This window comes from Apteryx mantelli, chromosome 6 (genome assembly GCF_036417845.1).
Source record: "Apteryx mantelli isolate bAptMan1 chromosome 6, bAptMan1.hap1, whole genome shotgun sequence".
Classification (NCBI taxonomy): domain Eukaryota; kingdom Metazoa; phylum Chordata; class Aves; order Apterygiformes; family Apterygidae; genus Apteryx; species Apteryx mantelli.
In genome coordinates, this window is record NC_089983.1 from 4,638,094 (window position 1) to 4,654,810 (window position 16,717).

Below are 16,717 nucleotides of genomic sequence, written 5' to 3' on the forward strand. Positions count from 1 at the left end.
AGAGACGAAGCAGTCTGCTTGTTCTCCGGGCAGCGAACAGATTAGGCAGTCTCCTTGTCTGAGAGACAGCGAACATCCACAGTGGTTCCTCATTCTGCCAGACAGCCAAGAGACGCAGCGGTTTGCTTGTTCGCCTGGCAGCGAAGAGACGAAGTGGTTTGCTTGCTCGCCAGGCAGCGAACAGATTAGGCAGTCTCCGTGTTTGTGAGACAGCGAACATCCACAGTGGTCACTCATTCTGCGAGGCCGGCAAGAGACGCAGTGGTCTGCTTGTTCGCCAGGCAGCGAACAGATTAGGCAGTCTCCTTGTTTGTGAGACAGCGAACATCCACAGTGGTTCCTCATTCTGCGAGGCAGCGAACAGGGAGAGCCTTTTGCTTGTTCGCCTGGCAGCGAAGAGACACAGCGGTTTGCTTGTTCGCCAGGCAGCGAAGAGACAAAGCGGTCTGCTTGCTCGCCAGGCAGCGAACAGATTAGGCAGTCTCCTTGTTTGTGAGACAGCGAACATCCACAGTGGTCACTCATTCTGCGAGACAGCGAATTGGCACAGCGTTCTGCTTGTTCGCTAGGCAGTGGACAGATTAGGCAGTCTCCGTGTTTGTGAGACAGCGAACATCCACAGTGGTCACTCATTCTGCGAGGCAGCGAAGAGACGCAGCGGTCTGCTTGTCCATTAGATGGCGTAGTGGCATCACGGATTGCTTTTTCGCCTGGAAGAGACCCGATGCAGCACTTTGCCAGTTGGCGAGGCAGCGTAGAGACGCAGCCGTCTGCTGCTTTGTGAGACAGCGAGCATCCACGGTGCTTAGTTATTGTGCGAGGCAGCGAAGAGACGCAGCGCTTAGTTAGTTCTCCAGGCCCTGAACACATGCAACGGTTTACTTGTTGGCAACGCAGCGAGGAGAGGCAGCGGTCTGCTTGTTCATGAGGCAGCGGAGAAATGCAGCGGTTTGCGTGATGGCGAGGCAGAGAACAGAGAGAGCGGTTCGCTTTTTTGGGAGGCGGCGAAGAGACACGGCAGCCTGCTTGTTCTCCAGGCAGCGAAGAGATTAGGCAGTCTCCTTGTTTGTGAGACAGCGAACATCCACAGTGGTCACTCATTGTGCGAGGCAGTGAAGAGGCACAGCGGTCTGCTTGTTCTCCAGGCAGCGAAGAGATTAGGCAGTCTCCTTGTTGGTGAGACAGCGAACATTCATAGTGTTTCTTCATTCTGCGAGGCAGCCTAGAGACGCAGCGTTTTGCTTTTTCGCCAGGCAGCGAACAGATTAGGCAGTCTCCTTGTTGGTGAGACAGAAAACATCCACAGTGGTCACTCCTTCTGCGAGGCAGTGAAGAGAGAGAGTGGTCTGCTTGTTCGCCAGGCAGCGAAAAGATTAGGCACTCTCCTTGTTTGTGAGAGAGCGAACACGCACAGTGCTTCCTCATTCTGCGATGCAGTGAAGAGACAGAGCGTTTTGCTTGTTCGCCTGGCAGCGAAGAGACACAGCGGTTTGCTTGTTCACCAGGCAGTGAAGAGACGAAGCAGTCTGCTTGTTCTCCAGGCAGCGAAAAGATTAGGCAGTCTCCTTGTTTGTTAGACAGTGAACATCCACAGTGGTTCCCCATTCTGCGAGGCAGCGAAGAGCCACAGTGGTTTTCTTGTTCGCCTGGGAGCGAAGAGAGGAAGCAGTCTGCTTGTTCGCCAGGCACTGGACAGATTAGGCAGTCTCCTTGTTTGTGAGACAGCGAACATCCACAGTGGTTCCTCATTCTGCGAGGCAGCGAAGAGACGCAGCGCTCAGTTAGTTCGCCAGTCATCGAAGAGACGAAGCGGTCTGCTTGTTCGCCAGGCAGCGAACAGATTAGGCAGTCTCCTTGTTTGTGAGACAGAAAACATCCACAGTGGTTCCTCATTCTGCGAGACAGAGAAAAGACAGAGTGTTTTGCTTGTTCGCCTGGCAGCGAAGAGACACAGCGGTTTGCTTGTTCGCCAGGCAGCGAAGAGACAAAGCCGTCTGCTTGTTCGCCAGGCAGTGGACAGATTCCGCATTCTCCTTGTTTGTGAGACAGCGAGCATCCACAGTGGTCACTCATTCTGCGAGGCAGCGAACAGATGCAGCGGTTTGCTTGTCCACTAGATGGCGTAGTGGCATCACGGATTGCTTTTTCGCCTGGAAGCGACCCGATGCAGCACTTTGCCAGCTGGCGAGGCAGCGAACAGACGCAGCAGTCTGCTGCTTTGTGAGACAGCGAACATCCACGGTGCTTAGTTATTCTGCGAGGCAGCGAAGAGACGAAGCGGTCTGCTTGATCGCCAGGCAGCGAAGAGACGAAGCGGTTTGCTTGCTCGCCAGGCAGTGAACAGATAGGGCAGTCTCCTTGTTTGTGAGACAGCGAACATCCACAGTGCTTCCTCATTCTGCCACGCAGCCAAGAGAAGAAACGGTTTGCTTTTTCGCCAGGCAGCGAACAGATTAGGCAGTCTCCTTGTTTGTGAGACAGCGAACATCCACAGTGGTCACTCATTCTGCGAGACAGCGAATTGGCATAGCGTTCTGCTTGTTCGCTAGGCAGTGGACAGATTAGGCAGTCTCCTTGTTTGTGAGACAGCGAACATCCACAGTGGTCACTCATTCTGCGAGACAGCGAATTGGCACAGCGGTTTGCTTGTTCACCAGGCAGTGAAGAGACGAAGCAGTCTGCTTGTTCTCCAGGCAGCGAAAAGATTAGGCAGTCTCCTTTTTTGTTAGACAGTGAACATCCACAGTGGTTCCCCATTCTGCGAGGCAGCGAAGAGACACAGTGGTTTTCTTGTTCGCCTGGGAGCGAAGAGAGGAAGCAGTCTGCTTGTTCGCCAGGCACTGGACAGATTAGGCAGTCTCCTTGTTTGTGAGTCAGCGAACATCCACAGTGGTTCCTCATTCTGCGAGGCAGCGAAGAGACAGAGCGTTTTGCTTGTTCGCCTGGCAGCGAAGAGACAAAGCGGTTTGCTTGTTCACCAGGCAGTGAAGAGACGAAGCAGTCTGCTTGTTCTCCAGGCAGCGAAAAGATTAGGCAGTCTCCTTGTTTGTTAGACAGTGGACATCCACAGTGGTTCCCCATTCTGCGAGGCAGCGAAGAGACACAGTGGTTTTCTTGTTCGCCTGGGAGCGAAAGAGGAAGCAGTCTGCTTGTTCGCCAGGCACTGGACAGATTAGGCAGTCTCCTTGTTTGTGAGACAGCAAACATCCGCAGTGCTTCCTCATTCTGCGAGGCAGCGAAGAGACGCAGCGCTCAGTTAGTTCGCCAGTCATCGAAGAGACGAAGCGGTCTGCTTGTTCGCCAGGCAGCGAACAGATTGGGCAGTCTCCCTCTTTGTGAGACAGCGAACATCCACAGTGCTTCCTCATTCTGTGAGGCAGCGAAGAGACGCAGCGGTCTGCTTGTTCACCAGGCAGCGAAGAGACGAAGCCGTCTGCTTGTTCGCCAGGTGGTGGACAGATTAGGCAGTCTCCTTGTTTGTGAGACAGCGAACATCCACTGTGGTCACACATGCTGCGAGGCAGCCAAGAGAAACAGCGTTCTGCTTGTTCGTGAGGCAGCAGACAGATGCTGTGGTTTGCCAGACAGCGAGGTAGTGAACAAAGAGAGTGGTTCGCTTGTATGCGGGGCAGGGATGTTTAGCCATGGTTGGCTTTTTGGTGAGTGGGCGAATAGACGCAGTGATGTGCTTTTTTGCGAGTCAGCAAAGAGACGAAGCAGTCTGCTTGTTCTCCGGGCAGCGAACAGATTAGGCAGTCTCCTTGTCTGAGAGACAGCGAACATCCACAGTGGTTCCTCATTCTGCCAGACAGCCAAGAGACGCAGCGGTTTGCTTGTTCGCCTGGCAGCGAAGAGACGAAGTGGTTTGCTTGCTCGCCAGGCAGCGAACAGATTAGGCAGTCTCCGTGTTTGTGAGACAGCGAACATCCACAGTGGTCACTCATTCTGCGAGGCCGGCAAGAGACGCAGTGGTCTGCTTGTTCGCCAGGCAGCGAACAGATTAGGCAGTCTCCTTGTTTGTGAGACAGCGAACATCCACAGTGGTTCCTCATTCTGCGAGGCAGCGAACAGGGAGAGCCTTTTGCTTGTTCGCCTGGCAGCGAAGAGACACAGCGGTTTGCTTGTTCGCCAGGCAGCGAAGAGACAAAGCGGTCTGCTTGCTCGCCAGGCAGCGAACAGATTAGGCAGTCTCCTTGTTTGTGAGACAGCGAACATCCACAGTGGTCACTCATTCTGCGAGACAGCGAATTGGCACAGCGTTCTGCTTGTTCGCTAGGCAGTGGACAGATTAGGCAGTCTCCGTGTTTGTGAGACAGCGAACATCCACAGTGGTCACTCATTCTGCGAGGCAGCGAAGAGACGCAGCGCTCAGTTAGTTCGCCAGTCATCGAAGAGACGAAGCGGTCTGCTTGTTCGCCAGGCAGCGAACAGATTGGGCAGTCTCCCTATTTGTGAGACAGCGAACATCCACAGTGCTTCCTCATTCTGTGAGGCAGCGAAGAGACGCAGCGGTCTGCTTGTTCACCAGGCAGCGAAGAGACGAAGCCGTCTGCTTGTTCGCCAGGTGGTGGACAGATTAGGCAGTCTCCTTGTTTGTGAGACAGCGAACATCCACTGTGGTCACACATGCTGCGAGGCAGCCAAGAGAAACAGCGTTCTGCTTGTTCGTGAGGCAGCAGACAGATGCTGTGGTTTGCCAGACAGCGAGGTAGTGAACAAAGAGAGTGGTTCGCTTGTATGCGGGGCAGGGATGTTTAGCCATGGTTGGCTTTTTGGTGAGTGGGCGAATAGACGCAGTGATGTGCTTTTTTGCGAGTCAGCAAAGAGACGAAGCAGTCTGCTTGTTCTCCGGGCAGCAAACAGATTAGGCAGTCTCCTTGTCTGAGAGACAGCGAACATCCACAGTGGTTCCTCATTCTGCCAGACAGCCAAGAGACGCAGCGGTTTGCTTGTTCGCCTGGCAGCGAAGAGACGAAGTGGTTTGCTTGCTCGCCAGGCAGCGAACAGATTAGGCAGTCTCCGTGTTTGTGAGACAGCGAACATCCACAGTGGTCACTCATTCTGCGAGGCCGGCAAGAGACGCAGTGGTCTGCTTGTTCGCCAGGCAGCGAACAGATTAGGCAGTCTCCTTGTTTGTTAGACAGTGAACATCCACAGTGGTTCCTCATTCTGCGAGACAGAGAAAAGACAGAGCCTTTTGCTTGTTCGCCTGGCAGCGAAGAGACACAGCGGTTTGCTTGTTCGCCAGGCAGCGAAGAGACAAAGCCGTCTGCTTGTTCGCCAGGCAGTGGACAGATTCCGCATTCTCCTTGTTTGTGAGACAGCGAGCATCCACAGTGGTCACTCATTCTGCGAGGCAGCGAACAGATGCAGCGGTTTGCTTGTCCACTAGATGGCGTAGTGGCATCACGGATTGCTTTTTCGCCTGGAAGCGACCCGATGCAGCACTTTGCCAGCTGGCGAGGCAGCGAACAAACGCAGCAGTCTGCTGCTTTGTGAGACAGCGAACATCCACGGTGGTTAGTTATTCTGCGAGGCAGCGAAGAGACGAAGCGGTCTGCTTGATCGCCAGGCAACGAAGAGACGAAGCGGTTTGCTTGCTCGCCAGGCAGCGAACAGATAGGGCAGTCTCCTTGTTTGTGAGACAGCGAACATCCACAGTGCTTCCTCATTCTGCCACGCAGCAAAGAGAAGAAACGGTTTGCTTTTTCGCCAGGCAGCGAACAGATTAGGCAGTCTCCTTGTTTGTGAGACAGCGAACATCCACAGTGGTCACTCATTCTGCGAGGCAGCCAAGAGACGCAGCGGTCTGCTTGTCCATTAGATGGCGTAGTGGCATCACGGATTGCTTTTTCGCCTGGAAGAGACCCGATGCAGCACTTTGCCAGTTGGCGAGGCAGCGTAGAGACGCAGCCGTCTGCTGCTTTGTGAGACAGCGAACATCCACGGTGCTTAGTTATTGTGCGAGGCAGCGAAGAGACGCAGCGCTTAGTTAGTTCTCCAGGCCCTGAACACATGCAACGGTTTACTTGTTGGCAACGCAGCGAGGAGAGGCAGCGGTCTGCTTGTTCATGAGGCAGCGGAGAAATGCAACGGTTTGCGTAATGGCGAGGCAGAGAACAGAGAGAGCGGTTCGCTTTTTTGGGAGGCAGCGAAGAGACACGGCAGCCTGCTTGTTCTCCAGGCAGCGAAGAGATTAGGCAGTCTCCTTGTTTGTGAGACAGCGAACATCCACAGTGGTCACTCATTGTGCGAGGCAGTGAAGAGGCACAGCGGTCTGCTTGTTCTCCAGGCAGCGAAGAGATTAGGCAGTCTCCTTGTTGGTGAGACAGCGAACATTCATAGTGTTTCTTCATTCTGCGAGGCAGCCTAGAGACGCAGCGTTTTGCTTTTTCGCCAGGCAGCGAACAGATTAGGCAGTCTCCTTGTTGGTGAGACAGAAAACATCCACAGTGGTCACTCCTTCTGCGAGGCAGTGAAGAGAGAGAGTGGTCTGCTTGTTCGCCAGGCAGCGAAAAGATTAGGCACTCTCCTTGTTTGTGAGAGAGCGAACACGCACAGTGCTTCCTCATTCTGCGATGCAGTGAAGAGACAGAGCGTTTTGCTTGTTCGCCTGGCAGCGAAGAGACACAGCGGTTTGCTTGTTCACCAGGCAGTGAAGAGACGAAGCAGTCTGCTTGTTCTCCAGGCAGCGAAAAGATTAGGCAGTCTCCTTGTTTGTTAGACAGTGAACATCCACAGTGGTTCCCCATTCTGCGAGGCAGCGAAGAGCCACAGTGGTTTTCTTGTTCGCCTGGGAGCGAAGAGAGGAAGCAGTCTGCTTGTTCGCCAGGCACTGGACAGATTAGGCAGTCTCCTTGTTTGTGAGACAGCGAACATCCACAGTGGTTCCTCATTCTGCGAGGCAGCGAAGAGACGCAGCGCTCAGTTAGTTCGCCAGTCAGCGAAGAGACGAAGCGGTCTGCTTGTTCGCCAGGCAGCGAACAGATTAGGCAGTCTCCTTGTTTGTGAGACAGAAAACATCCACAGTGGTTCCTCATTCTGCGAGACAGAGAAAAGACAGAGTGTTTTGCTTGTTCGCCTGGCAGCGAAGAGACACAGCGGTTTGCTTGTTCGCCAGGCAGCGAAGAGACAAAGCCGTCTGCTTGTTCGCCAGGCAGTGGACAGATTCCGCATTCTCCTTGTTTGTGAGACAGCGAGCATCCACAGTGGTCACTCATTCTGCGAGGCAGCGAACAGATGCAGCGGTTTGCTTGTCCACTAGATGGCGTAGTGGCATCACGGATTGCTTTTTCGCCTGGAAGCGACCCGATGCAGCACTTTGCCAGCTGGCGAGGCAGCGAACAGACGCAGCAGTCTGCTGCTTTGTGAGACAGCGAACATCCACGGTGCTTAGTTATTCTGCGAGGCAGCGAAGAGACGAAGCGGTCTGCTTGATCGCCAGGCAGCGAAGAGACGAAGCGGTTTGCTTGCTCGCCAGGCAGTGAACAGATAGGGCAGTCTCCTTGTTTGTGAGACAGCGAACATCCACAGTGCTTCCTCATTCTGCCACGCAGCCAAGAGAAGAAACGGTTTGCTTTTTCGCCAGGCAGCGAACAGATTAGGCAGTCTCCTTGTTTGTGAGACAGCGAACATCCACAGTGGTCACTCATTCTGCGAGACAGCGAATTGGCATAGCGTTCTGCTTGTTCGCTAGGCAGTGGACAGATTAGGCAGTCTCCTTGTTTGTGAGACAGCGAACATCCACAGTGGTCACTCATTCTGCGAGACAGCGAATTGGCACAGCGGTTTGCTTGTTCACCAGGCAGTGAAGAGACGAAGCAGTCTGCTTGTTCTCCAGGCAGCGAAAAGATTAGGCAGTCTCCTTGTTTGTTAGACAGTGAACATCCACAGTGGTTCCCCATTCTGCGAGGCAGAGAAGAGACACAGTGGTTTTCTTGTTCGCCTGGGAGCGAAAGAGGAAGCAGTCTGCTTGTTCGCCAGGCACTGGACAGATTAGGCAGTCTCCTTGTTTGTGAGACAGCAAACATCCGCAGTGCTTCCTCATTCTGCGAGGCAGCGAAGAGACGCAGCGCTCAGTTAGTTCGCCAGTCATCGAAGAGACGAAGCGGTCTGCTTGTTCGCCAGGCAGCGAACAGATTGGGCAGTCTCCCTCTTTGTGAGACAGCGAACATCCACAGTGCTTCCTCATTCTGTGAGGCAGCGAAGAGACGCAGCGGTCTGCTTGTTCACCAGGCAGCGAAGAGACGAAGCCGTCTGCTTGTTCGCCAGGTGGTGGACAGATTAGGCAGTCTCCTTGTTTGTGAGACAGCGAACATCCACTGTGGTCACACATGCTGCGAGGCAGCCAAGAGAAACAGCGTTCTGCTTGTTCGTGAGGCAGCAGACAGATGCTGTGGTTTGCCAGACAGCGAGGTAGTGAACAAAGAGAGTGGTTCGCTTGTATGCGGGGCAGGGATGTTTAGCCATGGTTGGCTTTTTGGTGAGTGGGCGAATAGACGCAGTGATGTGCTTTTTTGCGAGTCAGCAAAGAGACGAAGCAGTCTGCTTGTTCTCCGGGCAGCGAACAGATTAGGCAGTCTCCTTGTGTGAGAGACAGCGAACATCCACAGTGGTTCCTCATTCTGCCAGACAGCCAAGAGACGCAGCGGTTTGCTTGTTCGCCTGGCAGCGAAGAGACGAAGTGGTTTGCTTGCTCGCCAGGCAGCGAACAGATTAGGCAGTCTCCGTGTTTGTGAGACAGCGAACATCCACAGTGGTCACTCATTCTGCGAGGCCGGCAAGAGACGCAGTGGTCTGCTTGTTCGCCAGGCAGCGAACAGATTAGGCAGTCTCCTTGTTTGTGAGACAGCGAACATCCACAGTGGTTCCTCATTCTGCGAGGCAGCGAACAGGGAGAGCCTTTTGCTTGTTCGCCTGGCAGCGAAGAGACACAGCGGTTTGCTTGTTCGCCAGGCAGCGAAGAGACAAAGCCGTCTGCTTGTTCGCCAGGCAGTGGACAGATTCCGCATTCTCCTTGTTTGTGAGACAGCGAGCATCCACAGTGGTCACTCATTCTGCGAGGCAGCGAACAGATGCAGCGGTTTGCTTGTCCACTAGATGGCGTAGTGGCATCACGGATTGCTTTTTCGCCTGGAAGCGACCCGGTGCAGCACTTTGCCAGCTGGCGAGGCAGCGAACAGACGCAGCAGTCTGCTGCTTTGTGAGACAGCGAACATCCACGGTGGTTAGTTATTGTGCGAGGCAGCGAAGAGACGAAGCGGTCTGCTTGCTCGCCAGGCAGCGAACAGATTAGGCAGTCTCCTTGTTTGTGAGACAGCGAACATCCACAGTGGTCACTCATTCTGCGAGACAGCGAATTGGCACAGCGTTCTGCTTGTTCGCTAGGCAGTGGACAGATTAGGCAGTCTCCGTGTTTGTGAGACAGCGAACATCCACAGTGGTCACTCATTCTGCGAGGCAGCGAAGAGACGCAGCGGTCTGCTTGTCCATTAGATGGCGTAGTGGCATCACGGATTGCTTTTTCGCCTGGAAGAGACCCGATGCAGCACTTTGCCAGTTGGCGAGGCAGCGTAGAGACGCAGCCGTCTGCTGCTTTGTGAGACAGCGAGCATCCACGGTGCTTAGTTATTGTGCGAGGCAGCGAAGAGACGCAGCGCTTAGTTAGTTCTCCAGGCCCTGAACACATGCAACGGTTTACTTGTTGGCAACGCAGCGAGGAGAGGCAGCGGTCTGCTTGTTCATGAGGCAGCGGAGAAATGCAGCGGTTTGCGTGATGGCGAGGCAGAGAACAGAGAGAGCGGTTCGCTTTTTTGGGAGGCGGCGAAGAGACACGGCAGCCTGCTTGTTCTCCAGGCAGCGAAGAGATTAGGCAGTCTCCTTGTTTGTGAGACAGCGAACATCCACAGTGGTCACTCATTGTGCGAGGCAGTGAAGAGGCACAGCGGTCTGCTTGTTCTCCAGGCAGCGAAGAGATTAGGCAGTCTCCTTGTTGGTGAGACAGCGAACATTCATAGTGTTTCTTCATTCTGCGAGGCAGCCTAGAGACGCAGCGTTTTGCTTTTTCGCCAGGCAGCGAACAGATTAGGCAGTCTCCTTGTTTGTGAGACAGAAAACATCCACAGTGGTCACTCCTTCTGCGAGGCAGTGAAGAGAGAGAGTGGTCTGCTTGTTCGCCAGGCAGCGAAAAGATTAGGCACTCTCCTTGTTGTGAGAGAGCGAACACGCACAGTGCTTCCTCATTCTGGGATGCAGTGAAGAGACAGAGCGTTTTGCTTGTTCGCCTGGCAGCGAAGAGACACAGCGGTTTGCTTGTTCACCAGGCAGTGAAGAGACGAAGCAGTCTGCTTGTTCTCCAGGCAGCGAAAAGATTAGGCAGTCTCCTTGTTTGTTAGACAGTGAACATCCACAGTGGTTCCCCATTCTGCGAGGCAGCGAAGAGACACAGTGGTTTTCTTGTTCGCCTGGGAGCGAAGAGAGGAAGCAGTCTGCTTGTTCGCCAGGCAGCGAACGGATTAGGCAGTCTCCTTGATTGTGAGACAGCAAACATCCGCAGTGCTTCCTCATTCTGCCACGCAGCCAAGAGAAGAAACGGTTTGCTTTTTCGCCAGGCAGCGAACAGATTAGGCAGTCTCCTTGTTTGTGAGACAGCGAACATCCACAGTGGTCACTCATTCTGCGAGACAGCGAATTGGCACAGCGGTTTGCTTGTTCACCAGGCAGTGAAGAGACGAAGCAGTCTGCTTGTTCTCCAGGCAGCGAAAAGATTAGGCAGTCTCCTTGTTTGTTAGACAGTGAACATCCACAGTGGTTCCCCATTCTGCGAGGCAGCGAAGAGCCACAGTGGTTTTCTTGTTCGCCTGGGAGCGAAGAGAGGAAGCAGTCTGCTTGTTCGCCAGGCACTGGACAGATTAGGCAGTCTCCTTGTTTGTGAGTCAGCGAACATCCACAGTGGTTCCTCATTCTGCGAGGCAGCGAAGAGACAGAGCGTTTTGCTTGTTCGCCTGGCAGCGAAGAGACACAGCGGTTTGCTTGTTCACCAGGCAGTGAAGAGACGAAGCAGTCTGCTTGTTCTCCAGGCAGCGAAAAGATTAGGCAGTCTCCTTGTTTGTTAGACAGTGAACATCCACAGTGGTTCCCCATTCTGCGAGGCAGAGAAGAGACACAGTGGTTTTCTTGTTCGCCTGGGAGCGAAAGAGGAAGCAGTCTGCTTGTTCGCCAGGCACTGGACAGATTAGGCAGTCTCCTTGTTTGTGAGACAGCAAACATCCGCAGTGCTTCCTCATTCTGCGAGGCAGCGAAGAGACGCAGCGCTCAGTTAGTTCGCCAGTCATCGAAGAGACGAAGCGGTCTGCTTGTTCGCCAGGCAGCGAACAGATTGGGCAGTCTCCCTCTTTGTGAGACAGCGAACATCCACAGTGCTTCCTCATTCTGTGAGGCAGCGAAGAGACGCAGCGGTCTGCTTGTTCACCAGGCAGCGAAGAGACGAAGCCGTCTGCTTGTTCGCCAGGTGGTGGACAGATTAGGCAGTCTCCTTGTTTGTGAGACAGCGAACATCCACTGTGGTCACACATGCTGCGAGGCAGCCAAGAGAAACAGCGTTCTGCTTGTTCGTGAGGCAGCAGACAGATGCTGTGGTTTGCCAGACAGCGAGGTAGTGAACAAAGAGAGTGGTTCGCTTGTATGCGGGGCAGGGATGTTTAGCCATGGTTGGCTTTTTGGTGAGTGGGCGAATAGACGCAGTGATGTGCTTTTTTGCGAGTCAGCAAAGAGACGAAGCAGTCTGCTTGTTCTCCGGGCAGCGAACAGATTAGGCAGTCTCCTTGTCTGAGAGACAGCGAACATCCACAGTGGTTCCTCATTCTGCCAGACAGCCAAGAGACGCAGCGGTTTGCTTGTTCGCCTGGCAGCGAAGAGACGAAGTGGTTTGCTTGCTCGCCAGGCAGCGAACAGATTAGGCAGTCTCCGTGTTTGTGAGACAGCGAACATCCACAGTGGTCACTCATTCTGCGAGGCCGGCAAGAGACGCAGTGGTCTGCTTGTTCGCCAGGCAGCGAACAGATTAGGCAGTCTCCTTGTTTGTGAGACAGCGAACATCCACAGTGGTTCCTCATTCTGCGAGGCAGCGAACAGGGAGAGCCTTTTGCTTGTTCGCCTGGCAGCGAAGAGACACAGCGGTTTGCTTGTTCGCCAGGCAGCGAAGAGACAAAGCCGTCTGCTTGTTCGCCAGGCAGTGGACAGATTCCGCATTCTCCTTGTTTGTGAGACAGCGAGCATCCACAGTGGTCACTCATTCTGCGAGGCAGCGAACAGATGCAGCGGTTTGCTTGTCCACTAGATGGCGTAGTGGCATCACGGATTGCTTTTTCGCCTGGAAGCGACCCGGTGCAGCACTTTGCCAGCTGGCGAGGCAGCGAACAGACGCAGCAGTCTGTTGCTTTGTGAGACAGCGAACATCCACGGTGGTTAGTTATTCTGCGAGGCAGCGAAGAGACGAAGCGGTCTGCTTGCTCGCCAGGCAGCGAACAGATTAGGCACTCTCCTTGTTTGTGAGACAGCGAACATCCACAGTGGTCACTCATTCTGCGAGGCAGCGAACAGATGCAGCGGTTTGCTTGTCCACTAGATGGCGTAGTGGCATCACGGATTGCTTTTTCGCCTGGAAGCGACCCGATGCAGCACTTTGCCAGCTGGCGAGGCAGCGAACAGACGCAGCAGTCTGCTGCTTTGTGAGACAGCGAACATCCACGGTGCTTAGTTATTGTGCGAGGCAGCGAAGAGACGCAGCGCTTAGTTAGTTCTCCAGGCCCTGAACACATGCAACGGTTTACTTGTTGGCAACGCAGCGAGGAGAGGCAGCGGTCTGCTTGTTCATGAGGCAGCGGAGAAATGCAGCGGTTTGCGTGATGGCGAGGCAGAGAACAGAGAGAGCGGTTCGCTTTTTTGGGAGGCAGCGAAGAGACACGGCAGCCTGCTTGTTCTCCAGGCAGCGAAGAGATTAGGCAGTCTGCTTGTTTGTGAGACAGCGAACATCCACAGTGGTCACTCATTGTGCGAGGCAGTGAAGAGGCACAGCGGTCTGCTTGTTCTCCAGGCAGCGAAGAGATTAGGCAGTCTCCTTGTTGGTGAGACAGCGAACATTCATAGTGTTTCTTCATTCTGGGAGGCAGCCTAGAGACGCAGCGTTTTGCTTTTTCGCCAGGCAGCGAACAGATTAGGCAGTCTCCTTGTTTGTGAGACAGAAAACATCCACAGTGGTCACTCCTTCTGCGAGGCAGTGAAGAGAGAGAGTGGTCTGCTTGTTCGCCAGGCAGCGAAAAGATTAGGCACTCTCCTTGTTTGTGAGAGAGCGAACACGCACAGTGCTTCCTCATTCTGCGATGCAGTGAAGAGACAGAGCGTTTTGCTTGTTCGCCTGGCAGCGAAGAGACACAGCGGTTTGCTTGTTCACCAGGCAGTGAAGAGACGAAGCAGTCTGCTTGTTCTCCAGGCAGCGAAAAGATTAGGCAGTCTCCTTGTTTGTTAGACAGTGAACATCCACAGTGGTTCCCCATTCTGCGAGGCAGCGAAGAGCCACAGTGGTTTTCTTGTTCGCCTGGGAGCGAAGAGAGGAAGCAGTCTGCTTGTTCGCCAGGCACTGGACAGATTAGGCAGTCTCCTTGTTTGTGAGTCAGCGAACATCCACAGTGGTTCCTCATTCTGCGAGGCAGCGAAGAGACAGAGCGTTTTGCTTGTTCGCCTGGCAGCGAAGAGACAAAGCGGTTTGCTTGTTCACCAGGCAGTGAAGAGACGAAGCAGTCTGCTTGTTCTCCAGGCAGCGAAAAGATTAGGCAGTCTCCTTGTTTGTTAGACAGTGAACATCCACAGTGGTTCCCCATTCTGCGAGGCAGAGAAGAGACACAGTGGTTTTCTTGTTCGCCTGGGAGCGAAAGAGGAAGCAGTCTGCTTGTTCGCCAGGCACTGGACAGATTAGGCAGTCTCCTTGTTTGTGAGACAGCAAACATCCGCAGTGCTTCCTCATTCTGCGAGGCAGCGAAGAGACGCAGCGCTCAGTTAGTTCGCCAGTCATCGAAGAGACGAAGCGGTCTGCTTGTTCGCCAGGCAGCGAACAGATTGGGCAGTCTCCCTCTTTGTGAGACAGCGAACATCCACAGTGCTTCCTCATTCTGTGAGGCAGCGAAGAGACGCAGCGGTCTGCTTGTTCACCAGGCAGCGAAGAGACGAAGCCGTCTGCTTGTTCGCCAGGTGGTGGACAGATTAGGCAGTCTCCTTGTTTGTGAGACAGCGAACATCCACTGTGGTCACACATGCTGCGAGGCAGCCAAGAGAAACAGCGTTCTGCTTGTTCGTGAGGCAGCAGACAGATGCTGTGGTTTGCCAGACAGCGAGGTAGTGAACAAAGAGAGTGGTTCGCTTGTATGCGGGGCAGGGATGTTTAGCCATGGTTGGCTTTTTGGTGAGTGGGCGAATAGACGCAGTGATGTGCTTTTTTGCGAGTCAGCAAAGAGACGAAGCAGTCTGCTTGTTCTCCGGGCAGCGAACAGATTAGGCAGTCTCCTTGTGTGAGAGACAGCGAACATCCACAGTGGTTCCTCATTCTGCCAGACAGCCAAGAGACGCAGCGGTTTGCTTGTTCGCCTGGCAGCGAAGAGACGAAGTGGTTTGCTTGCTCGCCAGGCAGCGAACAGATTAGGCAGTCTCCGTGTTTGTGAGACAGCGAACATCCACAGTGGTCACTCATTCTGCGAGGCCGGCAAGAGACGCAGTGGTCTGCTTGTTCGCCAGGCAGCGAACAGATTAGGCAGTCTCCTTGTTTGTGAGACAGCGAACATCCACAGTGGTTCCTCATTCTGCGAGGCAGCGAACAGGGAGAGCCTTTTGCTTGTTCGCCTGGCAGCGAAGAGACACAGCGGTTTGCTTGTTCGCCAGGCAGCGAAGAGACAAAGCCGTCTGCTTGTTCGCCAGGCAGTGGACAGATTCCGCATTCTCCTTGTTTGTGAGACAGCGAGCATCCACAGTGGTCACTCATTCTGCGAGGCAGCGAACAGATGCAGCGGTTTGCTTGTCCACTAGATGGCGTAGTGGCATCACGGATTGCTTTTTCGCCTGGAAGCGACCCGGTGCAGCACTTTGCCAGCTGGCGAGGCAGCGAACAGACGCAGCAGTCTGCTGCTTTGTGAGACAGCGAACATCCACGGTGGTTAGTTATTGTGCGAGGCAGCGAAGAGACGAAGCGGTCTGCTTGCTCGCCAGGCAGCGAACAGATTAGGCAGTCTCCTTGTTTGTGAGACAGCGAACATCCACAGTGGTCACTCATTCTGCGAGACAGCGAATTGGCACAGCGTTCTGCTTGTTCGCTAGGCAGTGGACAGATTAGGCAGTCTCCGTGTTTGTGAGACAGCGAACATCCACAGTGGTCACTCATTCTGCGAGGCAGCGAAGAGACGCAGCGGTCTGCTTGTCCATTAGATGGCGTAGTGGCATCACGGATTGCTTTTTCGCCTGGAAGAGACCCGATGCAGCACTTTGCCAGTTGGCGAGGCAGCGTAGAGACGCAGCCGTCTGCTGCTTTGTGAGACAGCGAGCATCCACGGTGCTTAGTTATTGTGCGAGGCAGCGAAGAGACGCAGCGCTTAGTTAGTTCTCCAGGCCCTGAACACATGCAACGGTTTACTTGTTGGCAACGCAGCGAGGAGAGGCAGCGGTCTGCTTGTTCATGAGGCAGCGGAGAAATGCAGCGGTTTGCGTGATGGCGAGGCAGAGAACAGAGAGAGCGGTTCGCTTTTTTGGGAGGCGGCGAAGAGACACGGCAGCCTGCTTGTTCTCCAGGCAGCGAAGAGATTAGGCAGTCTCCTTGTTTGTGAGACAGCGAACATCCACAGTGGTCACTCATTGTGCGAGGCAGTGAAGAGGCACAGCGGTCTGCTTGTTCTCCAGGCAGCGAAGAGATTAGGCAGTCTCCTTGTTGGTGAGACAGCGAACATTCATAGTGTTTCTTCATTCTGCGAGGCAGCCTAGAGACGCAGCGTTTTGCTTTTTCGCCAGGCAGCGAACAGATTAGGCAGTCTCCTTGTTGGTGAGACAGAAAACATCCACAGTGGTCACTCCTTCTGCGAGGCAGTGAAGAGAGAGAGTGGTCTGCTTGTTCGCCAGGCAGCGAAAAGATTAGGCACTCTCCTTGTTGTGAGAGAGCGAACACGCACAGTGCTTCCTCATTCTGCGATGCAGTGAAGAGACAGAGCGTTTTGCTTGTTCGCCTGGCAGCGAAGAGACACAGCGGTTTGCTTGTTCACCAGGCAGTGAAGAGACGAAGCAGTCTGCTTGTTCTCCAGGCAGCGAAAAGATTAGGCAGTCTCCTTGTTTGTTAGACAGTGAACATCCACAGTGGTTCCCCATTCTGCGAGGCAGCGAAGAGACACAGTGGTTTTCTTGTTCGCCTGGGAGCGAAGAGAGGAAGCAGTCTGCTTGTTCGCCAGGCAGCGAACGGATTAGGCAGTCTCCTTGATTGTGAGACAGCAAACATCCGCAGTGCTTCCTCATTCTGCCACGCAGCCAAGAGAAGAAACGGTTTGCTTTTTCGCCAGGCAGCGAACAGATTAGGCAGTCTCCTTGTTTGTGAGACAGCGAACATCCACAGTGGTCACTCATTCTGCGAGACAGCGAATTGGCACAGCGGTTTGCTTGTTCACCAGGCAGTGAAGAGACGAAGCAGTCTGCT